General features: G+C 36.0%; 1 protein-coding gene across 9 annotated transcripts in view; it reads left to right on the plus strand.

Moving 5' to 3' along the window:
• LOC126921161 (uncharacterized) overlaps nt 1-15,649 on the plus strand; it is a 238,046-nt gene that overhangs the window by 16,327 nt on the left and 206,070 nt on the right. For 6 of the 9 annotated variants that reach the window (XR_007712248.1, XR_007712249.1, XM_050732454.1 and 3 more), the window contains exon 1: nt 1,182-2,705. The exons of the other annotated variants lie outside the window; for them this stretch is intronic. The gene's annotated coding sequence lies outside the window, so the exon portion shown is untranslated. Of the gene's footprint in view, nt 1-1,181; nt 2,706-15,649 lie in introns of those variants that run through there. 9 annotated transcript variants of the gene reach the window in all.

Here is a 15,649-nt window from a genome sequence, read left to right on the forward strand (position 1 = left end):
GAAACTTAGAGCGCAATATCAAGTAACATAGAATATATGTAACAGCGTATATAAGATATGATTTGTGATATCGGTAACATTTTATGATTTAGTATTAAATTTATCATCTTTTTAAATAGGAGATTAATTAATATGTAAATAACAAAATAATTGATCATTCGTTTAATTAGTTTGGGTACGATAGTAGTGATAACATTTAGGATGACACGAGAAACGTGGTTTACGTAAAATAACTGAAATTTCAGAATAAAAAGTATTTATTTTGGGCATACGAGTCTTATGGAAATAATGATATACACTTGTGATAAAAGTAGTAGAGTACAGCTGTGGAAGAAGGGATTAAGATTTTCCAAAATTTCATAAAATTTTATTCCTGGAATACGAAGAGAAAACAATCATTACAGTTTCATCAAACTGCGATCATTTTTAAGTACATATAATGCCATTTCTCTATATTCTACTAGCGTTTGTACAAAAATCTAAGCAAATTGACGTTTCAACGTGACGTTTAACAGATGAAGTTCCAATTATAAAAATCTTCCGATAGACCATTTTGATGTTCAACGACGCACATATACGTACGTACACACATCACAGGTTACATCACGAAATTAGTTTAACGTTCGAAAGAATCGTTGAGATATAGGTGTTTAATATTGCGTCAGACGTTGAAGAGATCGTAAACGTGTGAACAGAGCTTAAACAATCAAGATAAAGCTGAATAAGATGTGGCGTTCTTTAAAAATTTTTACGCTGCCGAATATTTTAACAAATACGTTTTAAAGCTTTGCAATTTCCACTCTGATCTATTCTAGTTTATTAAAAATTAATAGGGCTACGAGATAAGGTTGAAAAATAATATATCTAGCTACAAGTGAAACGGAGTCCCAAGTTTCCAAGAATGTTCCGTGAGTCCGCGCGGATTTATCGCGAGACGCGCGAGTGCTGGCCTACACTGCGCTACTAATTCCATGTTCAAACGCATCGTTCGAAAAACGCATTCGGTAGCGCATAAGATAGTGCGGGGAGTGTGAACGGGGCCTAAACGGTGGAGCAAACGCGTCGCGTCGGGCGGGCGGACAGGCGGGCAGACAGGCAGACAGACAGAAGCTGGAGCACCTGTCTGTCCCTCCACTCTTCGGTACGGTAAAGAGGGGCCCGGCACTGGATACACACCTCGTGCCGTGGTTCAGTACTCAGTACCTCGTGCACGCTCACGCTGATAAGACCTTATTCTAATCACACGTCACCTGGCATCGATATAGTCGTGCGCGGACTTTTTACGCGATTTCTCACGCTCCATCTGACGCGATTCCTTCGGTCCTTCGGTCCTTCGGTCTTTCGGTCCTTCGATCAACGACGTATTCGCACGCATTTTGTCCTGACTGGTCTCGTTTCTCTTTCACTCTCTGTCTCTCTTTCTTCCTTCCTCTTTACCACGTCCGTTTCGCGTGTATGAAACTGACGCAGCTGGTGGCACCTTGATGCAGCGGATCGCGCGACCCGATCCAGGAATTTTCCCGGATCTTTGGATCGGTCGATCGAACACGTCAGCTCGCCCCTAACTCTCTCTTTGCTGCATCGAACGCATACGTAATTACCTTCGCTCGCGCGATTATATCCGCGCGATCCCTCGATAGTCACGTACGATTTGTTCGTATCACGCTGGATACGTGCTCACTGCTCAGCCACGAGATGTACCGGAGTAACTTAGCCACATCCCGTGCTCCGATATACGATTCGATGCCGGCAAAGATACCGCAAAAAAACCGTGATTCGTCGATTTTCGTACCGATCTGCTTCTCGTGTTGGCAGCTTGGAACCGCGGCAATTGGCTTCCGCGGCGATGGATCGGCAATCGATTCCGTTCCTTGTATCGTTTAGTCCGCTTCCGACGTTCGGCTACTAACGTTGCTGGCGCTCGGTCGCGCGCGTATGCTACCAATCGGCCACGTGTTTTCTCCTACTCGTGCCACGAACAACGTTCGATCGTGTGTTTCTATAAAACGTAGAGTGTGTTTCTAACGATTCGTTTCTTGCCATTGCGTGTAAATGTGACACTGTTAGACGCCGCTGAGGAAGGCTGTTGCACTGGATCTGCCGAAGGTCGAATATCGATACCGGACGCGGACAGGAGAAATTAGGTGAACCGCTCGAGACAGACTTTTTGTTTTTCTCGCCGTGCTCGCGTAGAGATCGTGTAAGTTCACGTGTACGGAGGAAAAGAACTCGGTCCGCAGTCCACAACAAGAATTTCGATGTTACGTAACGGAGAAATAGAATGAACGAGCGTTCAACGGGTGACACTCTTTTTGTGAACTCGATAAACACCACGTGTCAGATCGTTGACATTGAGGAACAGATTTTGTGTGAAGATTATGATTAAGTTCGACCAGAGAGTACGAGTTCCTCGAATAGGAAAGGCCAGAGAATCGTTTAGTGAAAGCGAGAGCGGCGCTAAGTGTTTGTGAAATCGTGAAACTGCGACACCACGTGTGTGACATCTATTACTTGACTTATGATAGGTGGATCGTAAAATTTACCGTTTCTTTTCTGCTATGACTAGAACGACAAGATTTCTCGACACACTAGTGCGGCTTTCATAGAAAATCTTGTGATATTGGCCGATATAGGGAGGGCATTGCGCTTCCTCTTCGATGCAATTTGTTGGATTAATGGCAAGTTGTACGTTCTATATAAAATTGGTAAGCAACGAAACTATTGCTGTTTGTATACCCTATCGTTTCTTCTAATCTCTCTCGTAGATATTAATACTTTTATATCTACGATCTCTCTTCTATATCGCGATCGGACTAGAAAATAAATGAGATCGATCGAACGTTTTCAAAAATACGTATTTTCAAACTTTTACGATCTATAAAATACTCGTATATTTACAAAAATATGAAATTTTAACTGCGAAAGAAAAGCGAACTTTCTGGAATATTTGTTATCGTACTCGTATCTAAATACATAGTTTGCTTTGTAGTAGATAAATTTTACCTCTATTACGATATACGACAATTTATAATTACAAGAATGTCGATACTCGGTACATTATAGTTGTTTATTTATTTCGCCTTGGCATACTTTTTAGCGTTTCGTTCAATACAGGAGAGCAACAAAAAAGTAACGCGATTGCAAGACGAATATACATATACAAAGTATACTACGCAACATGACGTTTTATGAAATAAGTACTTTATGCCGCTATATTTCTGTGCTCCATGTGATCTATCTCGACCGTTACGTTCGACTGGAATTGATTTAAATATCTACGCATTGAGTAGACCGCGACAATCATAGAAAAATCTGTCGAAATTGCGCGATAAATATTTAAGATGTAAAAAAAAAAAAAAAAAAATTATCGTGAAAAAAGGTTTGCGTTTCGTTAATAGATGTTTACAGGTGAACATTTAAAAGTAGAAAATTACTAGCTAGAATTTGAAAATAATTACAAAAATTAACTATACCGAACGTATTTTATAAAACGTTTGGATGGTGTAAATCCTATAAATAGCACAATGTTGGTTATATCTCGCACGCAGCCTTTTTAAATACATAAAAACATCATAATTCGGAAACAGAGCATATATCGAAACGTAGAATCAAATGAAAATATCACAGTTGATACAATTAAACATACATATCACAAATATCGTAAAACACTTTTGTTATTTTAGAATCGTCATCGTTATAATATGCCAGGTTATATAATAAATAAGTTGTATATTATACAAGGTGTGTGTTTCATCTAAATACCACCCAAAATATCTCTGTTTTAATTAACATATTATTTCCTAAAAATACTTCCTACAGAATTTACATATTTTTGCATAGTTTAGCATACGGGAATAATACTGTTATTCTGCTGGAAAGAGTTAATTAAACAAATCGATCAAAACTTTGTTTTTCTCAATGAAATAATATATTCTATCATCTATATGGAAACTCTAAAAGTCGGCCTTAATAAGTTAAAGCCTTAACGATAGATATCGAATATAAAATATTCGGAACGAGATAGTATCGCATAGAGCGACATTGTAAACTGTGATATGTATGTAGAAGCGGATAACGAAAGACCAACGCAACGGTTGGAAAACAATTTAAACAATGTCTAGAGAGCGGAGAGCGAGCTAACTGTTTCCCCCTTTTTTTAAATGGCGCGGCGGCAGCGCTGCGTCCTTAAGACTTTAAGACTTAACGAAAAAGAATGCACGAAAGTGTATCATGGCAGCTCTGCTGCTGGCACAAGACGCATTTATTAATGTTAATGACCGTGCAGCTAAACTCGTACAATGCATAATAATCATACGATTCCCACCTCAATTTGCTTCTAAACAAAACACTCCACGGCGAGGTTCACTTACACATAGCCGATTTAAGATTTAATGACCATGATCATCTCTCAGGAATCTTTGATCGCAATCGCCGTGGGAAGGGGCCATTATTCCTTGGCGCGGTCGCTATTAATTAGTAACTAATTACCCCGCGTAAGAATACATGCGTTAACCGCACAAATGGACTGCCAATTTTTTTTTCAAGCTACGGATCAACCCCTAGATCGAAAGGTATAATGAACTTGCAAGCACATTTTCGTAGAACCACGGTCGCTTCCTTGTGAAAGTCAATTGTTTCGGTGTAAAGTTCGCAATGAATAATGACTTCATTGTTTTACGTTGCATACCGTGTGCAACGAGGAGCAGGTCGACTAACTTGCACACTTTTTTTACCTGATACACCGTAGATATAATTGGAAGTCGCTGCGTTGAAATTGCGTAATTTCCAGAACTGTACATATACATATGTTACATATGGAGTATCATTGACTGATAAGAATTGGAATTTTAAGTAATATAAGCGTAAAGATAATGTTTAAGCTTTAGTCGTGATACATATGTTATTGAATATTAAAAATGCGATAACGGCACATAATTATTATAATATATTTGCTTAACGGATCCATTTAGTATAGATCCATTAGTGGTAAATACTATATTAGGTTTTGGCCATTATTCGATTTTATCAGTTAAAAGCGTATCATTATCTCTGAAATATTTGCCCCCTAAATCACACAAGTATAAAATTCTTTGCATGAAAGGTCTCTTTCACAGTTATGCATAAATTGTCTTATGTCTACAGTGTCTTCGTTAATCGCTTTTTAACAACATAATTTACAACAGTATTACTGTCTAACATTAAACTAGAACGCAAACAGCTTTATATATTTGCTACATCGTTAAGTGTCATCAGTACAATTACTTTTACGTTACGATTAATGATTTTATTGCTTATAACGTAGCATAAACTCGTAAAAATAATGATGGTAATGTTGTTTTGGTAAACTACTACATTTTTCAAAGTACTTATTTTAAAAGCGAAAGTTATTTTAAGGGGATAATAAAGTAGAAAATTACCTTTTGAATGATGAAACTCGCACTCTATACGAGAAGTAATATTCTACGTTTCAAAATGCTGCTACCCACTCATTTATCATTTGTAGTTACTCTTTCGATGTATTGTACTTTACTACATAAACACAGACGAGACAGTTCAAATAAAGTACTTACGCTGCTTTAGTAGAGCGTAAGTAGATGTAGATAAGTATGAAGAGGCCATGACGAACAAATTTTTTCTAATTACTTTAACTAATGAAATTACGGTAATTTTCAATTATTCTCGCAATTGTGACAATTAAACAAAATAGCTACCAGTTACGGAAATTAATTTACTTTGGTTTCCGCTCTAACAAATAGTTTGAAGACAATGATACGAACTGTTTGTAGAAATTTTATTCCAAATTATGTATATATACGTAGAAATTTTGAATCAAAAATACTAAAATTATTTTACCATACATATATTCAACAGGCACGTTATTTGTTAGAACCGAATTAATTTTGTCTGCGCGCATTTGATAATTTCTTAATCAAATGAATGTTAGAAGCATCGTACGAATGGCATATTCTAACTACAAAATCGAAGCATCGGTCGAGCGTTCTGTCTGTTATGTGCTTCGAAGCTCGCTTATTAGTAGACGCGTGCTAACGTATTGTAAATGTAAAAGTAAGGAATTACTATTGGCTGCGAGTTTGCGAGCTGCGTCGAGTTAGGCAAGCAAGTGTACCACGTAGTTTTTTGTTGGCGGAAATCGTTCGGATGCGATTCATTCATCGTCGCTCCTGAAGACAATACACGTCGGACAAGCGAAGGAAACCTAGCGGGAAAAAGGAAGAAGCACGCGTTTGAACCGAACGCCTCTTTGTCCATGGCGGGAAAATAACGTGGAAAGCTCGATATATCGATAGTGGTAGTAGTGGATCATTGTATTAGGTCCGTTATCTTATTTCGTGCATTTTGTTGTCTCAATGATAATAAAGAACTTGCACGAACCATGTTTCTTCGTTTATCGTTCTTATTAACACGTATCTGACGTACCGTTTGACACAGTTTCTCTATACTTTATCGAGGTATTGAAATTTCTACCTGATTAAGCTGGCAATTTGTCGATAAACCTTTAAGCACAGATTAAATATTCTTAATACATTAGAATTTGATTAGAGTGTCTATAGCTTTAAAACCGATTGTTCGATTTGTAAATTGGAACTTGTAATCGGTTCTTGGTTACGTGTGAACGTAAAGTATATAACCATTGGAAAATACATTTTATTTGTTTCGTTGTCATCGTTCTTTTCAGTGAAAAATTCTAATTAAATCACAAAACAGTATAAACTATAGTTGATACTTACATATCTATTTCAACAATTATTTATTTCCTTATACGGTTTCTGTAATACAATTCTTTTAACGCCTTTCCCAACTCGGAAAATTATTGAAACTAAAAATAGAAAGATGAAAGTGTCAAATTGAAAATAGATTATGCTTTATGTATATACGAGTGCTTCGTCATTTCTACTTGACTAATTCTTATTTTTTGTACGAATACTATAATCTGAAAGGATTTAACGCGATTACCATAATCTTTATAATGTATTGATTTCCTCAATCTTTCGTTCTTATAGTTACGACAAGTAGTCTTATGTTTAATGCACTTCGATATGATTGCACGGTTCGCAATCATATACATATATGTAATAGGTATCTGTATTTCGCGAAGCGGGATCGTCAATTTATTATAATTGTACTAGACGAATGTTCTATCCCATTTTAATTAATTAAACGAATTACAGTTAATTAAACCACTTATGTAACTCAATTGAGTAACTATCGATACAAAAATAGATGAAATGTTTCATGCGTTGCATATAAATGCGATCGATAATTGCAATGTAAGAATTAATTAGTTACTATCTTGCAATCTACAATACTATGTGCTCTATTAAAGCAGTTCGAAGAAAGAATAATCACTCACTTTTCCTCACTTTTGTAGCGTATTTTCGACACTACATAAATTAACTTTAATTAGAATGGTCGAATAGAAATTTAATTGTTTTCGAGATAAATTAAAAAGAAAAAATACTTTCCCTAACATTAAAATATCAATATACTGCCGAAAGTACTAATTAGGAAATATTAGCAATACAAATGTTATTAGATATTGTTAGTAGAAAATGTAATATCTCTAGAAATAATAATACGATATATCTCTAAATAGAATAATATTTCTATTTTCTCTAATTTGTTAAGTATTCCTTCTAAATGTTTTTAAAAGAAGAATATTAAGTTTTTTAAATAAACTTAGAATAAAAATGATTGATAAAAATAAAATTGTGCAACAAAACTGTTTCTTATTTATCACTATCGTATATTATTATTAATATTTATATGATAAATATTTATATAATAGTTTGAAGTATACGCATAGTTATTATTATTACAATTTTAACACAAATATATTAAAACCTTTTACTAGAGTTACTTCAGTATCTAAAGCTGATACCATACAAACATTCATTAACCACCGGCCTGTAATTCGTACCTATGATATTCAATCAGAGATTCCATTTGAAGTGGCTGATTTATTGTTCGCTATGAATAATATTACATACTCGCTGAATACATTGTATAACTGTAAACAACGGATATAAAATGATGCCCGAAGCTAAAGGCAGAACACAGCATCTTATCATAACAAATGTTCGTGCTTCGGAGTCATTTTGAGCTCAGCCTCACACCCGTTACACAACTCGATCAATTATATTTGTCCTACAAAACCGGGTTGGAAGTGAGAGTTCTTCTAACGTCGCGTCGTTTCCAGGTACCATAATGGCGTGTCTGAAACACGCGTATTTTTATTTGACCATTACTAGGCGCGAAGGAATGCGCACCTCTGTCGTACAAAACGCGAAAACTTTACGACCAATGGTACCTATATGAATGTCACTGACCTCTTTATTATGTATTATGTTCGTACATTTGTCAAGTTGCCAAGCGTGCATGCTAAAACTGGGCAGAGTGATCATAATTGCGTGGAAGAAAGGTGGTTCTAATATTGTCTGTCCACGCATAGGATACCTTGTTACATCTATACATTTACATTTACTGCATATTTGTTCCTTTTCGAAGAAAGGAAAGGAATAGAGCAAAACGAAGAAGACACGTAGGCAATTATAAGCACGAGTATGAACGTTCGTATCTTATGCTCTTAGTAAGCTAATGTTTCATACATTATCGAATAATATATTCTTTACATGTTAGCACATGTTCGAAATGATTCGATACGCGTCAAAACTGAAATGCCATGAAAACTTTGAAAAACTATTTTTAAAAGTTTTATTTTCAGTAAAATGAAAGTTTCCAGTCATCTACTAGTTATAGTTTGTTAATATGGCTATCGGTTAAAATTAATCATTCTAAAACTGTGATTTTATTATGTATTTTGTCAAATATTTTTTACGTTAATATTATATATGTGCGTAACATATTGCAAAGATTTGCATTAGGTTAATGTATATGAATTATTAGAAATTTGAATTTGGTGGTTCAATACGATTTCGTTAAATCAAGCCATATTGTTAATTATCAATCTTATAAAAGAATAAAATTGCTACAAATTACATGTTGAATATTAAAGAGAGATTTAATAAAAGCGTTGAAACCTCGTCATTAACTGTCACAAATAATCAGCATGTTCGCAAGATTGTCTTACAGAAATTTAAATTTCAAAAATACGATATGAAAGTTGCTAAAGACATATCCAAATTTATCATTGCTACAAGTGGAAAGACGGCCTTTATTCCAACGTAAACCTAATATTGTAGCGGACATAAATTATTTAAGAAGTGGTAGTAAAGTGTTCGAGTAAATCGAAAAGTCAAAAGCTTAATTTGGAAAAATACGCGATGTAATAATATGTCAAATTGTCATTTTACAATTGTGAATTATTTGTCAGATAAAAGAAAAAAAAATAGAGAGATTCAGATATGTATCTACATGGTATCCTTTATGACAATGCTAATGATAATGATAATAGTATTGGGTCGATAAACGTGAAATGTTATTTTTTCAAATATCCTTCTAAATAATATTCAAACATTTTATGCTTCAACATAAATAACTATAGGGCAAAAAATAAGAGCGCAAGATTAAAGTTTCTCATAAAATTGCTTTAATCAAGCAATTTGATCATGGAAATTAAACGAAAACGACGTAACGCATGTAAAATTCATATCTTTCAAAGTACGGTACTATACGTAAAATTTAAGGAATCGTTATCGTTTTACAGATGAAAGAATATGCTTTCTAATAATTTCCGACCATACCTGTGGTCCTTTATTAACAAGCTGCTCGAACATGGCTGGCTAACGTTCCAATTTTTCGAACGTTCGAAATGCGAGGACAGTTACTAACGGTAGACTAACTTGGACTTTCATTCATAAAACGGCACTCGCGGACGCAACATTACTCTCGATCAGATTGGAAACCAGTTCTAGGCACGCCCGTTTCAAAGTAATTCTTCATTACTTTTACCGCGTTTAATGTACAACTTCCTTGCGCTGGAATATCTATTACGTCAAACTATATTTCAAGGTTCATTTCCTTGCATTCAACCCTCGTTCAACGTCCACGCCCTAAGGTGAATCAGGAATCAGGGTTGCTGCGTAGTCAGGTTATTCAAATAATTTCACGCTGACGACGATTCGATGCGTTCCATTGGTCCCGATGATAAATGTCTCGACGTTATAAATCGTTCGAGATGCCAAATTAATTTCACCCTCGTCACTGATGAGATATAAGTCGTCGGAAGCTTGAAATTGTACAATTATCAGACGGTCGTAGGAACAGTTGTAACATCGAAACTACGTATTCGAATTTTTGCATATATTTGTAACTTTTGATAAATGAAATATACGTACACATACATATATTATATCGAATTGTTTAAAATAATACGATATCCATAACAGGTAGAAAGTTTCTGGATGAAATACGTGTTATTAATAGGATTAAAAAATGATTCGACAGTACGTATAGTACAGTACGATAGACCGTTATATAAAGAAGTACATATATATTCATCAGCAAACATACAGTCGGTATAGAAAGTATTTGTACACTGTTTAAAGCGGGATAACTTCTTTTTAATCTTTTTTTCAATTTAAAAAGGACTCAAATTTCTTTCATTCGCTGTTCAATACTTTTTAGCGATTGATCCGGCTACGAAGATTTATTTGATTTGTTCGTATAGAGCAGGATAGTCGTATATTAAAATTATTGATAAGAATCGCGGTAATTATCGCGTTAAAGCACAAAGTTACGTTTTAAAGAGCGTGAATAAAAATATAAAGAGAGGGAGATGTATACTCGTAGTATCGTAATGTGAACAACTTTGAAGAATTCTTTTCTTCGGACAAATCAATTTATATTCAGCACCCTTTACACGATGCGTCTCCTTGAGCACGCGGCAATCTTGTGGGAGGTATACATCGATTATCTCGATTGCACCCTTAGCGAATTGACCAAAGCGAGGACTCGGATCTCGAAAAATACAATAATCCGGAAAACGAACAAAGGCGTTTTGATATCGAAACGACGTATAATAATATACTATGTAATTCATTTAATCGTAAATAATTATAGAAGCAACGGGGAATAAATTCGATCCTTGAAGCTGTATCGTCAGCTAAGGTGTTGAGCAGTCCACGAACCGTATACTTAAACTTTATTGTCTGTATAATTTAACGTTCGAGCACAGCCATCGAACGCTATTATATCTATACATTGGAACCATTTTAGTGGTATTGCGAAGGAGTATCGGAATTTCGACCGACCTATTCCTTTTACAAACGATTTTATTTACATACTTATGATTTCTTCTCGATACAAACTGATCGTCGGGTCCCGTCGAATGTTATACTTCCAAGTAGCCGGTTCTCGGTTTCGAAATCCACGGATTAAGATTTTGAAAAGTTTCAGGATCTTTAAGTGTATCGCGCATGTATAACACATATGGTCGAGGAAATAAAGATATTTCTATAATTGGAATTTTACTCACACAGGGTCGATCATTTATTTCGGTTAAATCTTCGTTCTGCGAACAGCTTAACAGCTTATTTGCGAGAAGAAGACTATATTCTATATTTTATATTATACAGACTTGTGATTCAAACAGTCGTATCTTATCCTATTATGGTTGTATTCGAATACAAGGAATTTCGAAATGAAGAGACTCGACTAATGAGAAGAGACTTAGAAACGTGAAAGAATATTTCGAGTCATCCGTGGAAACAACAGATTTATCCTAGTAAAGTAGTTTTAGATTGCGTGAATTCAGGTAGGTGAATCTGAACAAGGCTTATGGGAATTTTGATCGTGCAAACTTCCCTAACAAACCTGTCGATCGAAGAGAATAAAAAGTAGCTAAAAGTAGCTGCGTTACGTGTCTTATTCGTTAGAGCGTGACTCTTTAAGAAAAATTTCGATTCGTTATCTCGCGGTTTTCCGCGTACCTTCGTTAAAGTGTCGTTAATACACAGGTCCCGTAGGCGTGTAAACACGCGGCACAGTATAAAAGCGCATGTAAATGATTTATCTTGATCCTCGCCCACGCTTTTAACTCCGACCTCCAGAATTATCCCGCGGTACGTTTCATTCGTTCCTCTTATCCTTTTTATTTTAACTGCTTCTCGTTCTTCTATTTTCCCTTTTATCTTCATTCGTGTGCATTATTCTTCGGTCACAGCGACGATGCATTGTACGAAATGAGAGAGGTATTTTTGTCCTTGGTCGTGGAGCAACCGAGAGATATTAGATAAGCAAATTCTTTCCGCGTGCAACAACACACAAAGTTAAACCATGAATTGTTGTTACCGCACGGGGAATCCCTTTCAACTTGCTCGTTTGCTCTTCTTAAATCACGCTGCGTCGTAAATAGCTTTCAATTGTCTCTGTAATAAAGTTCTTCTTCGTGCTCGTGTGCGAAACCGGCCGCAATTATTTCACCGCATGTGAATTCCAGGGGTATTTAGGTTATCCGGTTATCCTTACTTTGGCAAGTTACTCGCGAAACTATTTGAATATTCGTAGAATCGTCTTACGAATATGTTACTATACGCGTTGCTATACAAAGCGTAATAAAAATTTGTTCGACAAAAAATTGTCTTCAATTTCGAAATAATAGATTTTAATTAAAGAGGGTAGAATACTTGACAGGTGAATCTTCTATTTATCTATTATATCACGCCGTATAGAAAAAGGGACCAATAAAGGTGAAAAGTAACCAACGATCGCCCATTTTTGTGCGACTGTCTGCAATTTCGCCATACGTATGCACGATATATACGTACGCTTTACCTGCATCTTCGTGAGATTCAGTAGCCAAGGCTGACAGCATGTATCGGCAGACTCTTCTCGCTGTCTTTGACCTTAATTCAATACCAAGAGGTGGCGAGGCCAAAGACCTTGCCATTGAATTTGGCTGTAATCGAAGTTGACGTCACCGAGTACCCGACTCGGTAAGGAGCAACGATGTAAATGACTTTCACGAATATTGCCTGCGACATTTTGCTACGGCGAGCGCCTTACGCGCGGCCAAGTCGACCGGTGACTGAACATTTCGCGGTCCCGGCCTCTTCCCCTCGTGCGCTTCGTGTCCTGTTGGCGAATAAACGCGATTACGTTTGTGTCCCTCCCATGGAGAAGATATCGGCTTCGGCGGACCATGAACGAACTCGTCCGAGTCTGCCTCGATGGAAACCAGCCAAAAGCATTATTCCCGTGAAAGGATCATCGTTGACTCATCCCGATTAACGATCTCCTTGCGCCTGGTTAGAATAATTTGAGAATTTACGCTCTCGATGGTGAGCCGATTCGAATCGATCGGACGAGAAAAATGGAGAAAGTGTCGCCGATTTCTGGTCCCGAGCGAATACGTGCATCGAAAGCGAAGATTTGTTACGTTTCGGTGCTGAACGGGAGCACCGTCTTCTTCTTTCGAGATACGTATATTTACTGAAACGATCGGTGGATCTTGTTTTCCATACATCGTTTCAAGACTAGACTTTTTATTTTAATTTCAAGTAAAACTTTCTCAAGTCTGGATTGTAAATTTTCATTGAAGATAGTATAGAATAATTAGACACTGATCCATTGTGCGATCTATGTATCTTTGATATTTTTCTAGATAATTGGTTTTCCAACATATTTTCGCATATTGCACGTGTATTACACGGATATTAACGAAAAGTTTGTTACGATTGTGTAATCGAAGATAATGAAAAACGGTGAAAATTCCAAACGTGATGTAATTTTACATTTTAATAGCTGTCATGGAAATTTCCTCTTTCTTATTCTCACGTTTATTAATTAAATATTTTTAAATCGTCCAATATTTATTGATATAGCTGTTAGGTACTCTTGAATAATTTATTGCCGTCTGTTATACAAACACGAATTATCGTATTTTACAGACGTTAAAGACAAAGAGACAGTTTAGTTGGTGCAGTTAGATAGGTGTTTTCTTTACGAGTTACCTGGACGTCTCTACGATGAACTATATCTTATTGCCCAGCGCCAACGCGATTTACAGCGAGCCATTTTCATTGTAATAGTGATAGAGCAAACAGTGCGATGATATAATGCGCAATACAAGACTGCTAGGTGGCATAAGTCACGGAACAATAGACTTTGTATTTATCCTCCTCAAGTATACTGTGGAATAGCGTGTAATAAGTATAGCGTAGAATTTATGTTTTGCATCGCGATGTCAACGCAATCAACAAATTTCATGCTTATTACCTGCGACAGTTTACGTATTGTACGATACAATAAAAACTTATGATACTTGATTGGAAGATGAGTTCACGTTCATTAGCACAGTAAGTGCTCATGGGATACAACGTATTAAATGTTTTTCAAGACGACTTTCGGTACATTTATAAATCAGAAAAATGTTTTTTTTTTAACGATTTAAAAGCGATTTATCGTATGGCGAGAGCGTATGATCTGAATTCTATAATCCTTAACTTCCTTCTACATACGAATTTATTACATACCAAGGTTAAAGTTTCTGATTTAACTGAGAGTTGCGACATCAATCGAGTTAGGTAGATTTCCCGATTTTGGAGAATTTTCTGGATTAGAAGTTTTCGAAATATAGAATAGAAAATTGATATTTTTTATATGCTTTCTACGAAGGGTATGAACAACCTGGACAGCTTTAGGAGTTTTAAAAAGATAGAAATTTCTTAGAACACAATTCCATATTTATATTTACAATCTTCTTTTAAAAATATCGTCAAATATCGGGACACCCAGTACGTTAAAGCATCTTTTATTTTTTATTCCGATGTTCCTTTTACGCAGTGTCTCATAACGGTTCTTGAATATTTGGGTACGTCCTTTCAGGAGGTAATACTCATTTTATCATTAACACAATAGCGATTAAAGAATATCGTAATTGTTTCTTGTGTCTATATATATACGTATACTTATATTGCGTAAAACGTACCAAAATACATTTTTACAACTGAAACATGATGTTCAGACACGATAATTGTTGAAAGTTTTATTCCTCCGCCTACTTATATTTAATCGATTCATTAATTAAGAACGATTTCATAATTTTCATAGAACACGCAAATTTAAGTATAATAAATATTTAAGATATCGCAGGACATAACGCATGCATTTCAATTAAGTTTTATTAGGAACAGGAGGCAAAGCTCTATTCTGTTACTTATATTTCGAGATTTGGGTGTGGTCAATCTCATATAATCGCGTTGTTTTTGTAAAGGCTGCCATTGATCGGTAACCTATTCCTCGTAGTACGGGCTATTGTGTCGAGTTTTCGACTGCGCCCTGGTCAAAGTAGTCGTGTACGCTGATTGTAATCTTCTTACATCGTGATTTAAGTGCTATGAGAAGCAGATGAACGAGCAGGCGACGCGACGTCGTTAGTTTATTCTCTTCCAGTTTCGTCGCCTTTGTCGCCGGCCAAAGTCGGGTTTAGGTCGACTAAGAGAAAGCTCTTCGTGTCATGTCGCCAATCTTTTGATGCTTAGCTTTATGATAATACGCGCATTTACTACGTGTCGGTGCACTCAATTTCAATATCGGATTTTCTGAACGACAACGATTTAATATTTCAAGATCGAGTTAATTCCGAATTGTCGTGCGCTGCATATGTATATACATCATACACATGTAGCTGATCCGAGAGGCGAGGAAAAAGAAGCAACGAAATTTCTAA

Source organism: Bombus affinis, chromosome 10 (assembly GCF_024516045.1).
Source record: "Bombus affinis isolate iyBomAffi1 chromosome 10, iyBomAffi1.2, whole genome shotgun sequence".
NCBI lineage: Eukaryota > Metazoa > Arthropoda > Insecta > Hymenoptera > Apidae > Bombus > Bombus affinis.